Below are 19359 nucleotides of genomic sequence, written 5' to 3'. Positions count from 1 at the left end.
GTGGCTCAGCATTTAATTGTTTTATTTGGCAAATATATTTTGAACACTTACCATGTAAAAAGCTTTGTACTAGATGCTTTAAGGTTGAGGGGACACAAAAAGGCTATGACAGGACCCACCCTCAAATAACATATGGTCTGCCAGGGGAAGATAAGGTATATGTAGAAAGTAATTGTATACTATAATATATGTGTTTGTGTATTTATGTGTTTTTAACCACATGAAAGACCTGACTGTAGAACCAGGAAGAACTGAGTTGAAGTCTTTCATTTGAAACATTCTGGTCATGTGAATCCAAGCAAGTTACTTAACCCTTCAGTGCACTGTTCAACTCAGACTCTAAGTTGCAGATAAGATGTTGACTTGCATTGCCAATAAAGTTAGAGGTCCCATATCTATCTATCATGAAACAGCACTGGCCCTGGAGACAGGAAGACTGAAGCTCAAATCCAAGTGTACTAGCTATATAACCCTGGGGCAAGTCAATTAACCTCTATTTGCCTCAGTTTCCTCAACGATAAAATGAAGATAATAATAGCTCCTAACTCACAGGATTGTTGTGAGAATCAAATGAGATACTATTTGTAAGAAGCATTTAGCCTATTGAATTGGCCTGGACTTGTGATTTCATCATCACAGGAAATTTCTGGTTTAGAAATTTCTTCAAACAATGCAAATCAGCAACCGCTGCACAATTAATAGATTCTTAAGAGAGTCATCTGAAAACCTCAGAGGAATGACTTGCCCTCAAACTGGAACCAAAATCTTCCTAACTGTAAGGAATCTATCTGGTATCCCATGGTTTTTTCTTCTCATTGCGGATTATCACTTTTTTTTTTCTTTCTCAGAAAATGATGTATTTCTAAGATAGATATATTGAATAGATCTCTAAGAGTTCTGGGGCTGGAAGAAGCCTTAGATATGATCTAATCCTAACTGCCTCAATTCAAAGATAAGCAAACTGATATTCAGAGGGTTTGTTTGTCTTATTCAAGATTACGTGGCTAGTCAGCAGTTTAGCTGGAAAAGAATTCAAGTCTTGATCTCAGATTCAACTCTTGATCTTTTCTTTTCACTATACTAAAAAGCTCCACTGAAGAGACTCTTCCATTCAGTTATTTGGCTTGTTTTTGCACTAGTGACAGAGATGACTTATTGAATAACATGTATAGACTTGCTTATTAACATACCCAACATCCAGTTACTTGCCCCCTCAATTGCCTAAATCCTTTGATCATTTCTTACTTAAACTTCGCATCTCCTCAAGCATTCAACAGAGTAGGCACTTAGTAAATGTTGGTTTAATTTGTATTTTTTTTTTACATATGTCACACCTAAAATGTCTTGGGGACTTTTCTTAGTAACAGTCTCCATGTTTGATGTCATTAAGAGAAGTATAGCATCCAGAATGTAGCAGGCGATTGATTTGTGGTACTCTATTCTGATCATGCCACCTCTGGAGGGTTGTGTTCAGTTCTGAATCTCATAGTTTAGCTAGGCATCCACAAATGTGAAGGCATTTACATGAGGGCAACCAAGATGATCAAAACCTAGGAGATGAGGTCATTTGAGAATCAGTAGAAGGAAACAGAGTTGTTTAACCAATAGAAGATTGGAGGAATAATGATTATCTTTTGCTCGATCCCAGTTCTTGGGTTGCTTTGGGCAGGCAAATGGGAGAGAATCTCAATTCTTCAAGGGCAAAATTAAACCCCCTCAGTGGAAATTTCAGAGAAGCATATTTAATCTCAATATGAGAGAAAACTTCCTAAATATCTGAAACTGTGAAAAGTTCCAACTTTTTTTTTTTGAATGTACTCAGAAGGTAAATGGAAATATCCAAATATTGAACAGATGATCATGTTTCAGTGATATAGAGGGGGTTTATCCATTTTCAGGTTAGACTAAATGTTCCCTTAAAACATAGAGATAATGTGATTCTCCTCTTCCTCTAGAAAGACAAATCACAAGGCTGACAACAGAAAATTATTCACTTTGTATTGACCCTTGGAATGAAATTGTACCTTAAGTATTCAGTGCCCTGACAATCAAGTTTTATTTTGCTTTTTGGGGAGATTTTTTTCCCTATGTTTCTCAGAATGAGTAGTCAGTGAGTAATTTAGGTGCTAGATAGGTTAACTTTAGCAGGCAGATGGCAAGAGTGTAAGTTCCTCAAAAGCATGGACTGTTTCATTCTTTTCTTACTCACTTGGTAAGCATTTACTAAATGACACCTTCAGTGTTTAATTTTTATTTTTCCCCTTCATAAATTTTAATCTTTTACTTTTCAATTTTACATAATGGTCTGTTCTTCCACCCCATCCCCCATCTTCCATTTGCCTTTTGCCTTTTGAAGATAACTATTCATCCTGCCCAGATGATCTTGAAATATAAAATGAAAAGTCAATTTAATGTGAATGATCAGGGTAGAAACTTTACTTCTGACTGAAAGAATTATAACTTATCTATTCTTTAATGAGAACAGTAAGTAAAATAATTATTCATGAAAGTTTGCCATGTCATTAAGCAGTGATATAAAATTCTCTCCAATCAAACCTCTTAAGTGGATTTTTTTTTTGCAAGGTTGGGCTTTAGAGGCTTTATTATTTCAATTAGGTTCTGGAATTTGATTATTCAATCAACCCATTCCAGTCCAGAAAAATCTCTCATGGCCCATTAATTTAAGAATGTTTCTTTGTGTTGTCTGTGATTATTAAAAAATAAAATAAAATAAGATTTCCTTATAGAAAAATTTCTATGCCTCTACTTATTTCCTGTTCCACTTTTAACCTTTGTTTTCAATAAATCTTTTTTGCAGTTCATTTGTAAGAAATGTGTTAATTCCATTTATTCTCATTAACTCTTCCCAAACTTTACCACAATAAAGATAAACATAAAATGTAGACTTCCTCTTCTGCCTAAGCATGTCCAGTACATTAAAGGTTAAAGAAGATTTTATTGTTTTTTCTGAGTAGAAATGAATATCCATGTATGTAGAGAGATGGGCAGACTTTACAAAGTTTTCTGAATATTTCCTTTTGATGAAAGTAGGAACATTTTAGGGGTTGCTTTTTGCTGTTCTTTGTATCTGAACACTTAGCACAGTGCCTGGCATGTAGCAGGGACTTAAGAAATGCTTTTTAACCAGACTTGACAAGATGAGTTTTGGCACTATCTACACACAAAAATCTTTGAATTAAAAAAATTTTTAATACTGTAAAGAAATCTTTTTTGATACTAATAATTTTTTGGTTAGGTTCTATGGCTTTGAGTCATGGAACTCCATGATGTCCAAAAATCACAATTTGCAAAAAGACAAAAGAAAGGCATATGGTAAGCCAAAGTTAACTTTATCATATTAACTATAATAGTTTATTGATGAGAAATGGTGCAAAACATATCATCAATGGCAATTGATCAGAAAAGAGGTGAAATAGTTAAACATAAAAAAGATTTAAATAGGCTAAGAATATTGTCAATATTTGAGATCAATATAGTGCAAATTCTACCGATATCATTAACATCAGGTGAAAAAAGAGACTGAACATTTTTCCCTAAGAAAAATGTTCTTTTAGTATAATCAGGTCTTCTTATTTGGGGGGCAGATAGGTGGCACAGCAGATAGAGTGCCTACTCTGGAGTCAAAAGGGACCTGAGTTCAAATGTGAGCTCAGACACTTACTAGCTGTGTGACCATGGGCAAATCACTGAAGCTGTCTTCCTCAGTTCCTCATCTGTAAAATGAGCTGAAGAAAGAAATGACAAATGACTCTGGTATCTTTGTCTAGAAAAAGCCCAAATAGGATCATGAAGAGTTCGTTATGACTGAAAATTGACTCAGCAGCAATAATTAAAGAGCAATAACAGAAGTATAAACAATGAGCTAAGTTATTTCAAGGGTAAAATCATCTCATAGACACACTAAAACCAGAAATATCTTGTTAAATTAAATAAGTGACCTTAGAAAACCCCAAATAGGGTCACAAAGTTTTGAACACAACTAATTGACAAAACAATTTCTTATTTCAAAATTTAATTTATTCAAAATTATTCTAAATCATTTGAATTAAATACCATTTTTTTCATGGAAGAAAAATTGTATTTAGCATGAGTTGAACAGAACTTTGCCCCAGGGTATCAAAAGTTAGAGACTGGACAATTTTAATATGAAATTCCTTCAGTGTTGTTGTTTCAGTCATGTTCAACCCTTTGTTATCCCATTTAGAGTTTTCATAGCAAAGATACTGGAGTGATTGGCCATTTCCTTCTTCAGTTCATTTTATAGATGAGGAGCTGAGGCAAACAACGTTAAGTGACTTGCCCAGGGTCATACAGAGCTAAGGAGTGTCTGAGTCCAACTTTGAACTCGGGAAGATGAATCTTCCTATCTCCAGGCCTAGCAGTGCATCCACTCCTCCACCTAGCTGATGCCTTCAGTCATGTATTAAAATAACTAATTCATCCACCTACTAAATGGAGTTCATATTAACTATTTTCTATATTGTTTTTACTTCATGAATTAGGAAGATGGTTTGAAGACTTTTTTGTACTGCTTTACTCTCATATAATATATATTACTTATTGTCTTGGGTGACAAATTACTAGTTCATAGAGTAACAGCTAGACTGGAAGAGATTTCAGAGATCATCTGGATCATCAGATTTGTACTGGAAGAGACCTTTGTAGCTTTTTAATCTGATTCCTTCCTTTTAACATAAGGAAAAGTTAAGTGACTTTCCAAAGATTATGCATCTAGTATCCGAGGCAAGAATTGAATCCAGGTCCAAACAGCAACTGTGTTATGTAGATGCAGTTTGAGTTCTGCTGGAACTCTCTCAAATTTCCAGATCTTGTAAGAAATATCAGCAAATGTGAATAGCAGAAAGGCTTTCTTTTTCAGTCTTATAATTAAAAAGTGATATAATAATGCCCAGATTTCATTGCTCAGAAACATTGGCCAAGAAAAAAGTGATACATGCTAAAAAACTCACAAATTTGAAAGACCACAGTAATAAATGCAAATAGAACTTGAAAGAGAGTAATGCTGTCTAAATTGTATATCCACATTCCATTGTAACAGTTGGCTTTTACACATCCTTTAATCAAGACCAGCTCAACCTGTAAATGACTTACTGCATGATTTTGGGATGGGGGTGGGTGGGGTGCCATGAAAGAAAGAAGCTGCTATGAAAGACTCCCTCAAATGTGTTTCTTGTTTACTCTGCTATAGTGTCATAAATTTCCATATTACTCTTTTAGGTGAAGGGCTATATTAAAATGTTTATGTTCTATATTAGGATTAACATGTTGACATTTCTTCAGTACTCTAATGGATTAATGATCTCCTGGGTATAGGTACTCAATTTACTGTTGCAGATGAAAATGCATCATGATGTAACAAACACTCATTTTCCAGAATCAGGGGACCTGAATTAAATCCTAGATCTGATGCTTGTTCTATGTGTTACCTTAGGCAATTCATTTAACCGTCCTAGGCCTCATAGTCCATATCTGTAAGATGAGGGATTTGAACTAGATAGACTCTGGGTTCCCTTCTATCTCCAAATCTATGATTCATTTATGACCTCTAATCCAGTGAGATTATTATCTATTTTGTCATTGTCATTATCATCATCACTATTTCTGGCATTTATACAGTCTTTTAAGGTTTGCAAATGTTAACAAGGTTTATGCATGGTAACTAATTTGATCTTCACAACAACCTTGGGAGGTAAGTGCTATTATCACAGATGAGGAAATTAAATTATGTAAGTTGCTTTATGCTCATTCTCTAATTTGAAACTCATATCATAAGTGGAAATATGATATTAGCCCCATTATTCAGATCAGAAAATTGAGTTTCACAGATTTTAAGTAATTTTCTCATGGTCATATAGCTAGTATCTGAAGTTAAGATTTGAATTTAGATATTACCACTTCCAAATAGCAAACATTATTCCACAGTACCAAGATGCATGTTACGGTGGGAGCAGCAAAGGAGAAAGTCAAGGGCTTTCATTACTGGAGAAGAGACTGGAGTTGGGGAAGCCGTGTGAACACTGTAGATTTCAGAATGATTGTTTTTTCAAGACAAATTCTTTTTTGGTTTCCTATTCTAATCTTTTTAAATTTCTAAGCTACTTGCTTCAGACAACATTAGGTAGAAGTGGTCTTAGGCAGAAGTCTCCGTGTGAAACTTAATTTGAAGTTTGAAAACAAGAAACAGCTATTAGAAAGATAAATCTTGTTTTCTTTGTTGGTTTTTAAGTTGACTAAAATTACAAATGGAGTCTAAAGGTGAGAGCCACAGAAGTGACTACAGGACTGACAGTATTTGGATTTGGAGTCAACAGGCATCTATTTGATTTCCTGTCTTTTGCATTGTGTCTGAGTGGGTTATTATACATCTCTGGTCCTTCTTTCTCTCATTATCAAAATAAAGGGATAGATTATATCTTTTGTTCTATTATTCTGTGATTTAGTGGCCTTAATGAGAAAGATAATCCCAAATTCTTGGGGCATTCTATTTCTGATTTTACCATAAACATACCAAATACCCAGAGCTAATCATTTTAGAATTTCCTTGATGTTCCTATGAAAAGGAGATAATAATACCTACCCCTTACTTATCTTACCAGGATTTTATAAGGAATAATAACCCCCTTAAAGGAGTTGAGTTCCTCTAAAAGCATTATGTAAATACTTAGTATTACTATAATTATGTGGGAGTAAGTCTACTGCAACCCATTAGGGAAAGAGAGGCTCAGATGTATTAGAATTTGATTTAATATCACCAGCTGTTTTGCAGCTGTATTAGATTTCTCTGGACTCTCAAGTTACTTTTACTCCATATGTTTAGAAGCTAGAATAATCCCTAAATTCCTGATTACTATATTTTTACTTTACAGTATTGGTTTGCAAGGGTTGTTTTAAATTGAATTTTTATAATCACTAGGTTCTCTTTAAAAAAATCAGAAAAAAATATATTTCTCATACCCAGGAATCCAAAAGCTCACATTTAAGTGGTAACACCACATAACTTCTATATCTGGAGAAATTCTTCTCCCATCAGTGTTGCCTTTCTAAATTTAGCTACCACTATGAATCTCATGGTCACAGAAAACGTTCCCTGATCAAAATGTATACGGTTAAGTTGGCCCATTGGTTTCTTTCTGATTTGTTGTTCTAATCCTTCAAAGTCAGTTATAATACTCCCATGACTTATTCATGAATTGTATGATATTTTTCTACACAAGCTTGAGTGCCTAATTTCTATACCAGTTTCTTTATTGGATTAAAGTTCTCTAAGCTTTACCACTGAGCTAAGAAATATTGTTTACTGCTTTAATTTGTTCTTAACTGGCACCTTGCTAAATGCATATGCATAGCTTTGCTGCTTGGAAAATTCCTAGGAATACTAACTCTGAAACACATTTATACTTTCCTTATTCAATTATAATACATCTTCATATGCTGTGTTCTTTCCTTCAATTTAAATTCATTCACATCACTACTAAAGCTTTCTTACAGAAATTTAGCCTAACTTCTTCAATTCCTGTGCTGAGCTTCTTGCTTTTTTCTCATAGTTGGTCTCTGACACATTTATACATTTAACACAGAGGAAGAAAAAAGGAAGGTAAATTACTAAGTTAATCAAAGCACCTATTCAGAGATCTCTTTTGTTGAGTGGTAACTCATTAGGTTTTCAAACACTTAAAAAAACTACTCATATTGGACCTTCTCCTTTATCCTCAATTTTTCATCTGCATGGTATTTTATGGCTGAGTGAATCCTATGGTATCTTGGTTTTAGCAATAGAATTCAAACAAATTTATCAAGGCTTCTGAAAATGTAGATGTTACCACCAAGGTCTTTTCAGTCTTTTGCTGGTTATATTTGCATATAAAAAGGTCAAGAATGTGGCTGAGGAGGTAGAAGAAGCAGACTAAACTTGGAAGAGTCTCTTTGTCTTCTTCCCCCATTCATTTACAGGGGAGACTTAAGGTTAAAAAACTGAGCACCCCATAAGTCAAGCTTTTTGGTAGTTATTGGGCAAAGAACTATTAGCTGACTGAAAGTTTAGTTTTCAGGCATTAAAATTAGGATGTATAAAATTGGCAACCATAAACTACAGTGAGATTCTGACCAAGGGAGCAAACATCTGGAGCAAAAGTCAATAGGTCAGTAAACATTTATTAAGTACCTACTATGTGCCAGACACTATGTTAAAGCTAAAGATACAAAGAAAGGAATAAGAAAGTTCATACCCTCACAGAGTTAAAAGGAGAAGACAATACATGAAAAGAAGATGAAAAGGGTAAAGGAGATTGATTACCCAGTACAGGGGTGAGGTCCTGAAGTCAGGGTGGCAAATGGTCTGAAGTGATGTCATTTGCACAGTTGCGGAATGATGAGTTTCTGGAGATTATGAAGTCCAAAAAAGGAGTCTGATGGGAAATTATAAGGAGAATTCCCTGGGTGCCCTCCTTAAATGGTAGAGGCTTAAGGAGGAGCTTTCCACTATCTACCTTTCTCCCTCTCCAATGAGAGGGAGGGAAGGTCCCCATGGTCAGGGGCTACTGAGAAAGTGTCAGTTTCAGAGTTGATGTCATCTTGATTGAAGTTCAGGAGTCTATATCAGGCATGGGGAACCTGCAGCCTCCAGGATATATGTGGCCATCTAGATCCTTGGGTGCAGGCTTTGGACTGAGTCCAAGTTTTACTCAACAAATTCTTTTATTGTTCTGTGAAGTTTGGATTCAGACAAAGGGCTGTGTACTTCAGAACCTAGAGGGTCACATGTAACCTCGAGGCTGCAAGTTCTCCACCACTGGTCTAGAAAGATGTTCAATTCATAGAAAAGACTAAGATTGAGGGCAGGCAATAGCTAGATAGGAGGACACTTCTTTTTAGCATAAAGAATTTGGTGCCCTATACTGTGAAGAATCTCCTGGTGAGGAAATGAGACTGAATGGAAGGAACAACACACTACAGGGTAGGTTTTTTTGTGTTTTGTTTTTGTTTTTATTTTGGTGGCTTTTTTTTTTTTTTTTTTGCTGATTCCAGAAAACTTTATCAACCTCTCCTAAAGTAGTTGGGGAAAAAAAGACTATGGTTTTAAAGCTATCTCTATCCCGTAAGGAAGAAATACTCAAGGATTTTAGCTGCTCCAGATGCTTGAGGCAGTAGACCATCCAACAGAGTCATATCTGGCAGAAATTATGCATGCATATGCTCAGTAGTAGAGAAACATCAGTGGCCCTGGAGGGTCAGAGTTACTAGCTGCCCTACAACATGTTTGCTCATCAACAAATTCACTATGACCACACATGTTCCTCCTGTATGCATATCACCATCTGTTCCTGATGTTTGTCCCTCTCTATTAATTCCATATGTTTTTATTTGTGCAACAGTATGACCCTGATTTATAAAAGAAATGTATTTTCGCTATTTTTACTCTTCAGTAAATTATCAAACTTATTTTCATTTACATTGTTCTTGTCCTTGTGGGGATTGTTTTCTTGGCTCATTTTTCCTGAATTTCTTTAGCTTTAAGAGGTATTTCCTTTCCTAAGGATTGAATGAGATAAAATTTATAAAACTCTTAGCACCCTGCCTGGTACACAATAGGTGTTTAATAAATATTTATTCCCTTCTCCCTCCTTCAGGTATGCCCACAGTGAGTCTTCTCACTTCCCTTTCTTGGAGTCTGGCAGGATATACTCTTGCTCCTAGTTCCTTAGATTAGGAAGAAGCCACCTTTTCTACCCTCCATAATAATTTTCCCATATAGGGTTTATATTATCTAACATTATCTCTAACTTTACTTGAGATCTTGTAGATTCAGCCTGCAGGAAGCTCCTTATCTCATATTCCAGACTTGTCCTCTTTATCAGTTTGGTTTGAAGTTTTTTTTGTAGTTGCTTTGCTATTGGGAGCTTCCCAACATTGACATCTGTTAGTTCAGGTTCCATATCAGCAGAAAAGATGGTACTTGTAGACATTGAGCAGTTGACAAAAGACAGTTTAATTAGTAGTAATATACCAAAGCTATTCAGCAAAGAGCACTTAATTTCAGTTAGATATGGCTCTGTTGGTCTTTATATGAAAACGTCTGGCCAGCAAGATGGTATGTGGTGACATTTATGGTATTTGGATATATACCAAATCTAAAGGGTACTGAATTCAACATGGGTGTTATACATCTAGATGACCAGGAAGTCCTGTCAACACAGCCAGAGGCAGCCAGGAAGTTGGGTCAAGGAAGGCACAACTAGAGCCTTCGTCCACCAGATTAGCCCGCCACCTTTTAGGGAAAATGTAGTCTAAACCTCAGTTTGGGGGTGGGGGTGGGGAGCAAGATGGTAAGGTAAGGAATGGTCTTTGGTTTTCTGTTGTTTGTTACTACCCCATGGACTGGAGCTCTTTTTCTATGGGTAGTAGTGGTATGTGTGTGTGTGTGTGTGTGTGTGTATTTTATATACATATACACATACATATACATGTGTATATGTATGAGTGTATGTATATATGTATATGTGTGTGTGTATATGTTTTATATACATATATGTGTGTGTGTATGTGTATGTTGTCCCCCCTTGGACATCAGTGCAACACTTGGACTATTCATCTATTATCCCCCACTGCTATAACAACATAATCATTATAATTTGACCATTATCATTCACAGTACTTCATCTGTAATGTTCTTGTTAAATAAAATGCCAGATCTAGAAATGTCATAGGAGAATAAAGCATATATTAAATAGGATTTCATGACAAAATTTGTCATTTGTGATTCCCCTTCTTGGGAAGTTTCTTTATAACATATAAGTTACAATCTCTTACCCTTCCTTGTGTGTTTAAAGTATATAAATATATGTGTGTATGTATGTAAGTATACTTAGTGCATACATGAGTTTTTTTCTGATAGAATGTAAACTCCTTGAATCCTTGAAAGAGGAATTACTTCATTTTTGTCTTTATGCACTCAGTGCACAGTGTGCATAGTGGTTAATATATAGGAGGCCCTTCAGGTGAAGAAATCAAGATTATCTAAAATAATACGGGGAAAAAATGGTCTAAATCACTACTAATTAAAGAAATGCAATTTAAAACAACTCTCAGGAACCACCTCACAGCTATCAGATTGGCTAATATAACAGAAAAGAAAAATGATAAATGTTGGAGATGGTGTGTGAAAATTGGGACATTAATGATCTGTTGGTGCAGTGTGAACTGATCCAAACATTCTGGAGAGCAATTTGGAACTATGTTCAAAGAGAAATAAAACTGTGTATACCCTTTGATCCAACAATTCCACAAAATTTCCAAAAAATTTCCAATTTCCAAAAAAAAGGGAAAGGGACCTATTTGTACAAAAATATTTATAGCAGTTCTTTTTGTGGTGGCAAAGAATTGGAAATCAAAGGGATGCTCATCAATTGGGGAATGGCTGAACAAGTTTTGACATATGAATGTAATAGAATACTATTTTGCTATAAAGAATGTTGAGCAGGCAGATTTCAAAAAAACCTGGAAAGACTTACATGAAGTAATGCAAGGTGAAGTGGGCAGAACCAAGAGAACATTGTTCACAGTAACGACAACATTGTGCATTGATCCACTATGAAAGGCTTAGTTTAAGGTCTTCCCTGCTTATTAATAGGCCTCAATACCTTTTGCTAATTTCTATTGAGGCACTGGGTCAGAAAGTTGTGCTCTCTGGCTCTGAAAAGTGCATAAGTAATCTGAGGTGAAGTTTTACTTTGGGGCTTACTCTTTGGAAGTGTTCTTTTGGTCAGACAAGACTTAGATACCTGTTAAGGAGCCCCCCAGCTTTGAAAGCCTGGATGCTGGTGCTTCTTTCTCTGGTAACTATGTATGTGTGTGATGATCAGACAATTGGATCTGTCTGTTGATCTGTGATATACGCATTGCTTGTGGTCAGACAGCTTGAAGCCTTGTGTGTTGGTCGTTATTTCTCTGCTTGTATTTTCTCTGTTGGCATATGCATTGGATTAAAGTGATTGTTGATCCCTCAAAAATTGCTTTCCTTTTAGAAAAGCAAATTTAAGAAACTGTACAGAAGGCCCTCCTATGTGCCAGGGTCCTTGCGATTATAGACATTCAGAAGAAGAATTGATGGTGTCTGAATGTAGATCAGAGAATGCTATTATCACATGAATTTTTTCATGTTTTTTTCTTTTGATATGTTTCTTCTTTCACAGTATGACTAGTAACATGGAAATATGTTTTACACAACTGAGCCTATATAACCTATATCAAATTGCTTACCATCTTAGTAATGAAGGAGGGGAGGGAGAAAAGAGAAAATTTCAAATTCAAAAAAATTTTAAATGAATGTTATGTTAAATGAATTGGAAAAAAATAGAATACTATTCAGATAAAAAATACATCAGACCCTTATCAAATTCTTATTAATTTATTGATTACATACGATTCTGCTGTAGTCATCTGCTTTCCAACCACTATTTCTTTCCTATGCAAAACTTCCCCATCCTCATCTTCTTCCTACTATATTCTAGTTTCATTGTCTAGTCCATGCTAGGATTGCAAAAACTTAGATCCTGGGGCCAATCAACTTTGGATACATTTCCTTAACCACCCCTCCACCCCACCACCCCACCCCATCTCCACTCTTTTACTTTTTTTTCTCTAATCACCTGTTGTTTTTAAGTGAAAATGCATGACTCATTTTCCTTTTATCTCCTCACTCACCCTCATCCCTCCAATCTAAAAGGAGTAGCTTCTGGCCCTATGTGAAAGTGCTATGAATGAAAGTACAAAGTTGGGGAAATTACTATACTTATGAGAGACTTTAATTTAGACAGGAAGGTAATATTTAACAGATTTAAGATTAATTTTATATGCAGTCATATGACAGAAAAAGGAAACACAACATTCACAAGCCCCTCATTTGCTTTTCACTGACAAAAGGATCACCATTATTATTATGGAAAGAATTTCTTTTGGGTATCCCCTGACTCCATATTATTGTACTAGGATAATCCACACCAAGCTAGGCATCTGTAGACTTTGCTTGTGAAGTAATTGTAATATGTACCATGATGATAGGCAGAACTGAGGCTGCTACACGACACAGTGGGAAAAGAGCCAGGCCTGAAGTCAGGATACTAGCTGTGAGGCCTTGGGCAAGTCATAACCTCTATTTGCCTCAGTTTTCTTAACTGTAAAATGGATATAATAATAGCACCTACCTCACAGGGCTATTATAAGGTTGAAATGAGATATTGTTTATAAAACACCCTTAACACAACACCTGGAACACAATAGGCATTATAGAAATGATTATTCATTTCTCTTTCCGTTTGTACATCTATGTCGCTACATGTGGCAAGTGATGTTAACTCACATCCAATTTTTCCAGTTATTTTTATGACTCTGTCCTTCTGTAGATCATTTGTTTATCCTATTATTTATTTTACTGATAATGCTCAACAAATTGGGGAGCCAATCAGCAGTATGTGGAGAGTTCTCAAGATTACTTTCAATTTTTCAGAAGAGATACCTTTAAATAGAATAAGAATGCCAGAAACATCATATGAATACCGAAAATAGTTCTAAGATTTAGGAAAACTCATTTTTAGTTTTAACCACTAAAAGCATAATAATTTTGGACATGTCAAAAACTTTCCAGCCCCAATTCCCTCATTCATTCGTGAATTCAGCAAGTGTTTCTTAAACACCTTCCATGTGCATAGCTCTGTTATGCACTGAAGAAGATAAGATTATATAAGATATAACTGCAGCCTTCTTGAAGCTTACAGTGAGTAAAGTATTGCAGCAGGTGGGTCTGACTCAGGCCAGTCCTCTCTTAACTTAGGTTTAGTGTTGGAAAATGAATGACACACATAGAGGTCTTCTGATGTTTTCCCAAAAGAGGCTCACTTAACATAGAAGGAATATTCAATATGAATACTTCAGCACTTAGCTTGGGTAGACACAGTTCCCCTCACTTCTACATGGAAACACTTTTGATAAGCAATGCAGGGTGAAGTGACTTCTTTGACCCTGGGACATTAGACAAGTGTTTAAGGGTCCCTAACTTCAAGTGGGTGGACCTTTTGTCCCCATAGATGACCAGTAAGTCACATTAAAGGAGGCACTACTTAAGCCTATGTTCCCCTGGACCAGTCAAGCCTTGTGGCTAGCTTTGTCCCTTTCAGGAAGAGGGATTCAGCGGTATAGTAGTACAGTGGTAGATAACAGTACTATGATAGAGACTAACACACAAACATTGGTCATTATAATATGTGCTACTATTAGACAAGTGCATCAGAGTTGTAAAAGGCAATGCTATGTAAAGTCCAAGTATAAAGATTGTTACCAACCAGGAAAATCAAGAAAGACTTCCTGGAGAAGATGATATTTGACTTGGGCTTTTGGTGAAGGATTGGGATGGGTAAAGAAGTGAAGGGAAGAAATTCTAAGCATAGGTAACAACGTGAGCAAGCTCACAAAGACAAGCAAACATAAGACCTGGTTCAGGGAACAGTGTAATACAATTTATTTAAGAGTGTAGGGAAGTAATATAGGATAAGACTGGAAAGGTATAACGTCACCAATTTATGGAGAGTTGCATGCCATGCAAATATGAATAAGCTTTTCTTGATATACAATGGGAAGTTGGGGGAGGAGAGACAAGATTTTTGAACAAAGGAATACAGTGTAACAATATGTATGTAAGAAAGATTATATTTGTAACTGTATTGGAGTAAATAGAGTGGAGGGAGACAAATCTTTTAGAGTCAGCATTCTGTAGTGGGTAAAGAACTTAACCTAAAGTCAGGAAGACCTGCATTCAAATTCTACCTTCTATACTGACTAAGTCCATGATACTTGGCAAGTAATTTCACTTCTCTGTGACTGAGTTTCCTTATTAACAAAATAAGGGGTACGCTATGACTCTCAGCTCCCTACTGTCTCCAAATCCTATGAATCCTATGATCCTATCCAGTAATGTGTACATGTTGATAAGGGTTTCTACTAGTTTAGTAGCAGTGGGACTAGAAAAGACATAATGAACACAAGAAATGTTGTGGAGATATAGTAAAGACTGACTATGAGAGTTATAGTAAAAGGAGGACTCAGATTAACTGCAAACTTTCACATATTGGAGAGGAAGCATAAATGGTAGTAACAGACAAAAATCATAAAATCAAAAGGATGAGCAATTTTAAGGAGAAAAATAATGGGGCTCATTGTCTGATATGGGGTTGGGATATATATGTAGAAATATCCTGAAGACTGTTAGAAAAATGAGACTGAGAGGAAAGAACAAGAAATATGGATTGTATGTCACATGCACAGAAGTAGTCATTAAAGCTGTGTGTCACATTGTGATCGTGAAGCGTAAGAGAGAAAAGAGGAAAATTTGGAGGAGGTGGAGAGTCAACAAAGAACACAAGGAAAGATCAGCCAGAGAGGTAAGAAGAGAAGGAAGTGTTATGTTTCTGTAGTGCAAGGAGGAGAAAGTATAGAGAAGGCTAGGTAACATTGTCAAGGCAGGTAACAGTAGAAAGACCATTTTAAAATATGTCCCCACTTCATTCAGGGCCATCACCAGTCATCTTGACTTCAATCTTGCCACTGGGCTTTGATGCTTCTGGAGGAGAGAGTTTGACAACTTTGTGCAGCTCTGCCTCCCTTATTTCCAATTCACAAGCAAGTCAAGATGTCACCCTCATTTTGCCACGGGTCCTCTTTGAAAATGAAGGACAAACAAGAATGACAGTAGCAACAGCAACGGTATCAGGAGTAGCAAAGAAGGCAATAGCAATAATTGATTTGGCAAGTAGAGAGTCATCAACGTTCTTTAAGAAAAGTTTCCAAAGATTTGTGGGGTTGTCCTCGATTATCTCTAAAGTCTCCTCTACTTCTAGGATGCCATGAATCTAGGACTGAACTCTACATTTTGACTTTTCAAAAGTCTAAGTGGGATTTAAATTTGGAAAACTGTAGTCTTTTATGATTTCTCTAAAGGCTATTTATAATCTTTTTTGTTAAAAAGGCCAATTTTGGGATGAATGTAACTTTCTAATCTCTTAGTTCTAAAGGCCCCTTATAAATATATTTGGAAAAAGATTGATTGATATTTTATAAATTATACCAAACATGATAGTACATAGAAGCAAGAATCAATCAATCAACAAGCATTTTTTTTTTGCCTTTAATTCAGCAATATTTATTGAGCACCTACACTATGACACATCGCTGTGCTAATGTAAGAAACATACAAAAATAGAAAAATTCAAAATGGAGGAGATACAAAAAATACTGATTAAAAAGTCAACTCTAAGATCCTATACATGTTTTATATTTACTCAAATGGTTGCAAAAATATTTTAAATTACAGCAAAAGATTATATAATAAATTAGACCCATAGTGTGTTATAACATTTGCCATCCCTCAGGCCTCTTTGCTTTAAAGTTTGATGGCTAGGTATATGTCTCTTTAGGCACATGTAGTTATCAATGCAAGGATTTATGTTACTGCTTGAGTACTATGCTGGAGATGTTAAAGAAGTGAACAAAAAGGTCACTGATTCCACAAGCTCCAAGCTAAGTTTGAGAAACTGAACAGTTCAGTTAGCTGCAGAGCCCTGCTGCTTACAAAGCAGAATGCAAACCTGACCTGCACAAGAAGCCTATAGAACTTCAAGAGACATGGATGATAGCAGTAAAACTTCAAGTGATCATTTTTTTCCAGGACTGAGTCCCAAACGTATATCAAAAATAAACATAATTAAAATGGAATTAATTATAGCTCTAAAGGGGTAAAATACAGCCCCAGCATGCTCTTGAAAAGAGCAATTTTGCTTTCTGGTAGCCTTATGATATAGATTCCACTAATTTCCAAATTTTAAAATATGCAACATTTTAAAACAGTTTCTGAAACTGATTTATTAAGTAGGAAATAGATGGCACAGTTCATGTTACAAATAGACAAGCTGCTGGGGGGGGAGGTGGAAGGAGAAGAGGAGGATAAAAATTTCCAAATAGAAATTTCTTTTCAGGTTACAACACAAGAACACAGAGTCCTGATTCTAATTTTTTTTTTAAAAAAAGCACTAAATGGTACGTATACAGGTTTTTTTTAAGATAAGAGAAAAGAAAGAAATCCAATGATAAAAGAGTTCATCCACATTTGCTATAAATTATCCCTTAAGGACAAGTATATTTTGTAGGAAGTACACAAAAACTTTCCACAGAGAAGCCACACTTCCACAAGATGATTAGATTAGGTAGACTTGGGTTTTGTTTCTGCATTGTCACTTGGTGAATGAAGATACCATTTTCAGGATGTTCAGTGTCATCCATTTCATACATATATGATGATGCTGTTGCAAGTGTGGTCCCATCATTACTGAAGGCAAGTGATGCTATGCTGGTGGGATACTGATGGAATTGGCACAATCGTTTCTTGTTGAATGGATCCCAAATATTAACAAATCCATCAGATCCACCTGTAGCAAATGTTTTACGAATGTTGTGAAAGGAAATGGCATTAACAGGATAAATCTGCTCAATCTTATTTTCTTTTAGTCTGTGACATTTGAATGCATATCTCTTCTGTACCTGAGGACTTGGGTCCAAATATTCAACAGCCACTTTGCCTTCAATAGAGCTTACCACATAACCCTGCTTGTTTGGAAATGCTCTTATGCAGCGAGTCTGGTATTTCAGACTGGACTCTCTTCTCTGCTGCACATAGCCCATATTCCTCAAGTCCCATATCAACACTCTACAACCAGCTGTCCCCACAATTAACCTGTCTCCAGACACAGAGAGCATGTAAACCTTTTCTGGCTGAGAAAAGGTTCCTGCATTACAAGGAGTTCTGGGATCCCACAATTTAACTGTTTGATCCCAACTTGCAGTAATAATAAAATGTTATGGTTACTTCTGGACAATATTTGACACATCTGATAGGTGCATCATGGGTTCCAATGAGGTTTTCTTGATCAGTATTCAAGTCATGCATTTTCAACTGATGATCCAAGCCCCCACTCCAAGCATGTGCTGGATCATAGAAAACACAATCAAGGATGGCACCCATGTGTTGGTATTTGAGGCTCATGGTGTTGGCAGGCACATCGTACAGCCAAACCATAGTGTCCCAGGAAGAGACCAGCAGGAACTGGGATGTGTTGGGACTGAACTTCACCGAGGAGATTCCATCTTCTGGAGGCTGATTCAACTTGAACTCATTAGAGCCAGTCATCTTGTCTTCCGCTCGCAGGCCACCATCCCTTGCACCTTGCTTCCTTCTTCTTCAGCGCTCTCTTTTCTCAACAAGCATTTCTTAAGTGTCTACTATATCCCAGGCCATTGGATTAGGCTCTAGTTTAAACAAATATGTATGTTTAAATTTGTGTGCATGTATGTAGGTAAGTATGTATATGTATGTGTGTATATATATATGTATGTATGTATGTATATGTATATTTAAGTGAAACAATCCCAAATGCTTGAGTTTGAGTCTTACCTGAAATCATTTCTAGATGTCTGATATGGGACAATTTACAACCATTCTGAATCTCAGTTTCCTCACCTACAAAATCAAGACCTAGTTTATATTAATATTGTAAGATTCAGATAAGATAATATAGGTAAGATTTTGTAAACTTCTAAATGCTGTTGTCGTTGTTCAGTCATTTCTGACTCTCTGTGACCCCACAGACAATACTGTCCACAAGGTTTTCTTAGAAAAGATACTAGAGTGGTTTGCCATTTCCTTCTCTAGTGGATTAAGGCAAATAGAGGTTAAGTGACTTATCCAAGGTCACACACTTAGTATCTGATGTCAAATCTGAACTCAGGTCTTCTTGACTCCAGGCCCAGCATTCTATCCATTGAGTCATCTAGCTGCCCTATGCTGTGAAATGGCAATTAGTATGATTATTATTAGTAGTAACTTCAGGTCCATGATTTTCCTGATATAAAGGAGCCCTGATAAGAAAATTAGCACAACCAAGGCAGATCTACAACTTATCTACAACTTCAGTCCTCCAGTCGTGTTCTCATTCATGACAATTCATTTCCTATCAATATGCCTTCGCACAGGCTGCCCCTATGGATAGAAAATAATCCTTCTCCTCCTTTTAAAAACCCTAGCTGCCTTCAAATTCTTCCTAAGTGTCACCAACCTGAATATATATTTTATTAATTCCTCCCAGCTTTTAGTTGTCAGCTGCTTGTCAGTTGGGACTGTTTTATTTTTGACTCTGTAGGAGAGGAGGGTAGGAGATGAAAGGATATAAAGAGGGGGCTGAGTTGCCTGACTGGAACTGGCTATCTGGGTCCCCATTGGAG

General features: G+C 36.1%; 1 protein-coding gene and 1 pseudogene across 3 annotated transcripts in view; one reads left to right on the top strand and one right to left on the bottom strand.

The window, feature by feature from the left end:
• LINGO2 (leucine rich repeat and Ig domain containing 2) overlaps positions 1 to 19359 on the top strand; it is a 1607677-nt gene that overhangs the window by 1301947 nt on the left and 286371 nt on the right. The window lies entirely within an intron of this gene.
• Positions 17173 to 18268, bottom strand: LOC140523897 (mitotic checkpoint protein BUB3 pseudogene; annotated as a pseudogene).

Source organism: Notamacropus eugenii, chromosome 1 (assembly GCF_028372415.1).
Source record: "Notamacropus eugenii isolate mMacEug1 chromosome 1, mMacEug1.pri_v2, whole genome shotgun sequence".
In the NCBI taxonomy this organism is placed as follows: Eukaryota; Metazoa; Chordata; class Mammalia; order Diprotodontia; family Macropodidae; genus Notamacropus; species Notamacropus eugenii.
The sequence above is the reverse complement of the archived record's forward strand: the minus strand, read 5'-3'. Positions and strand labels throughout refer to the sequence as shown.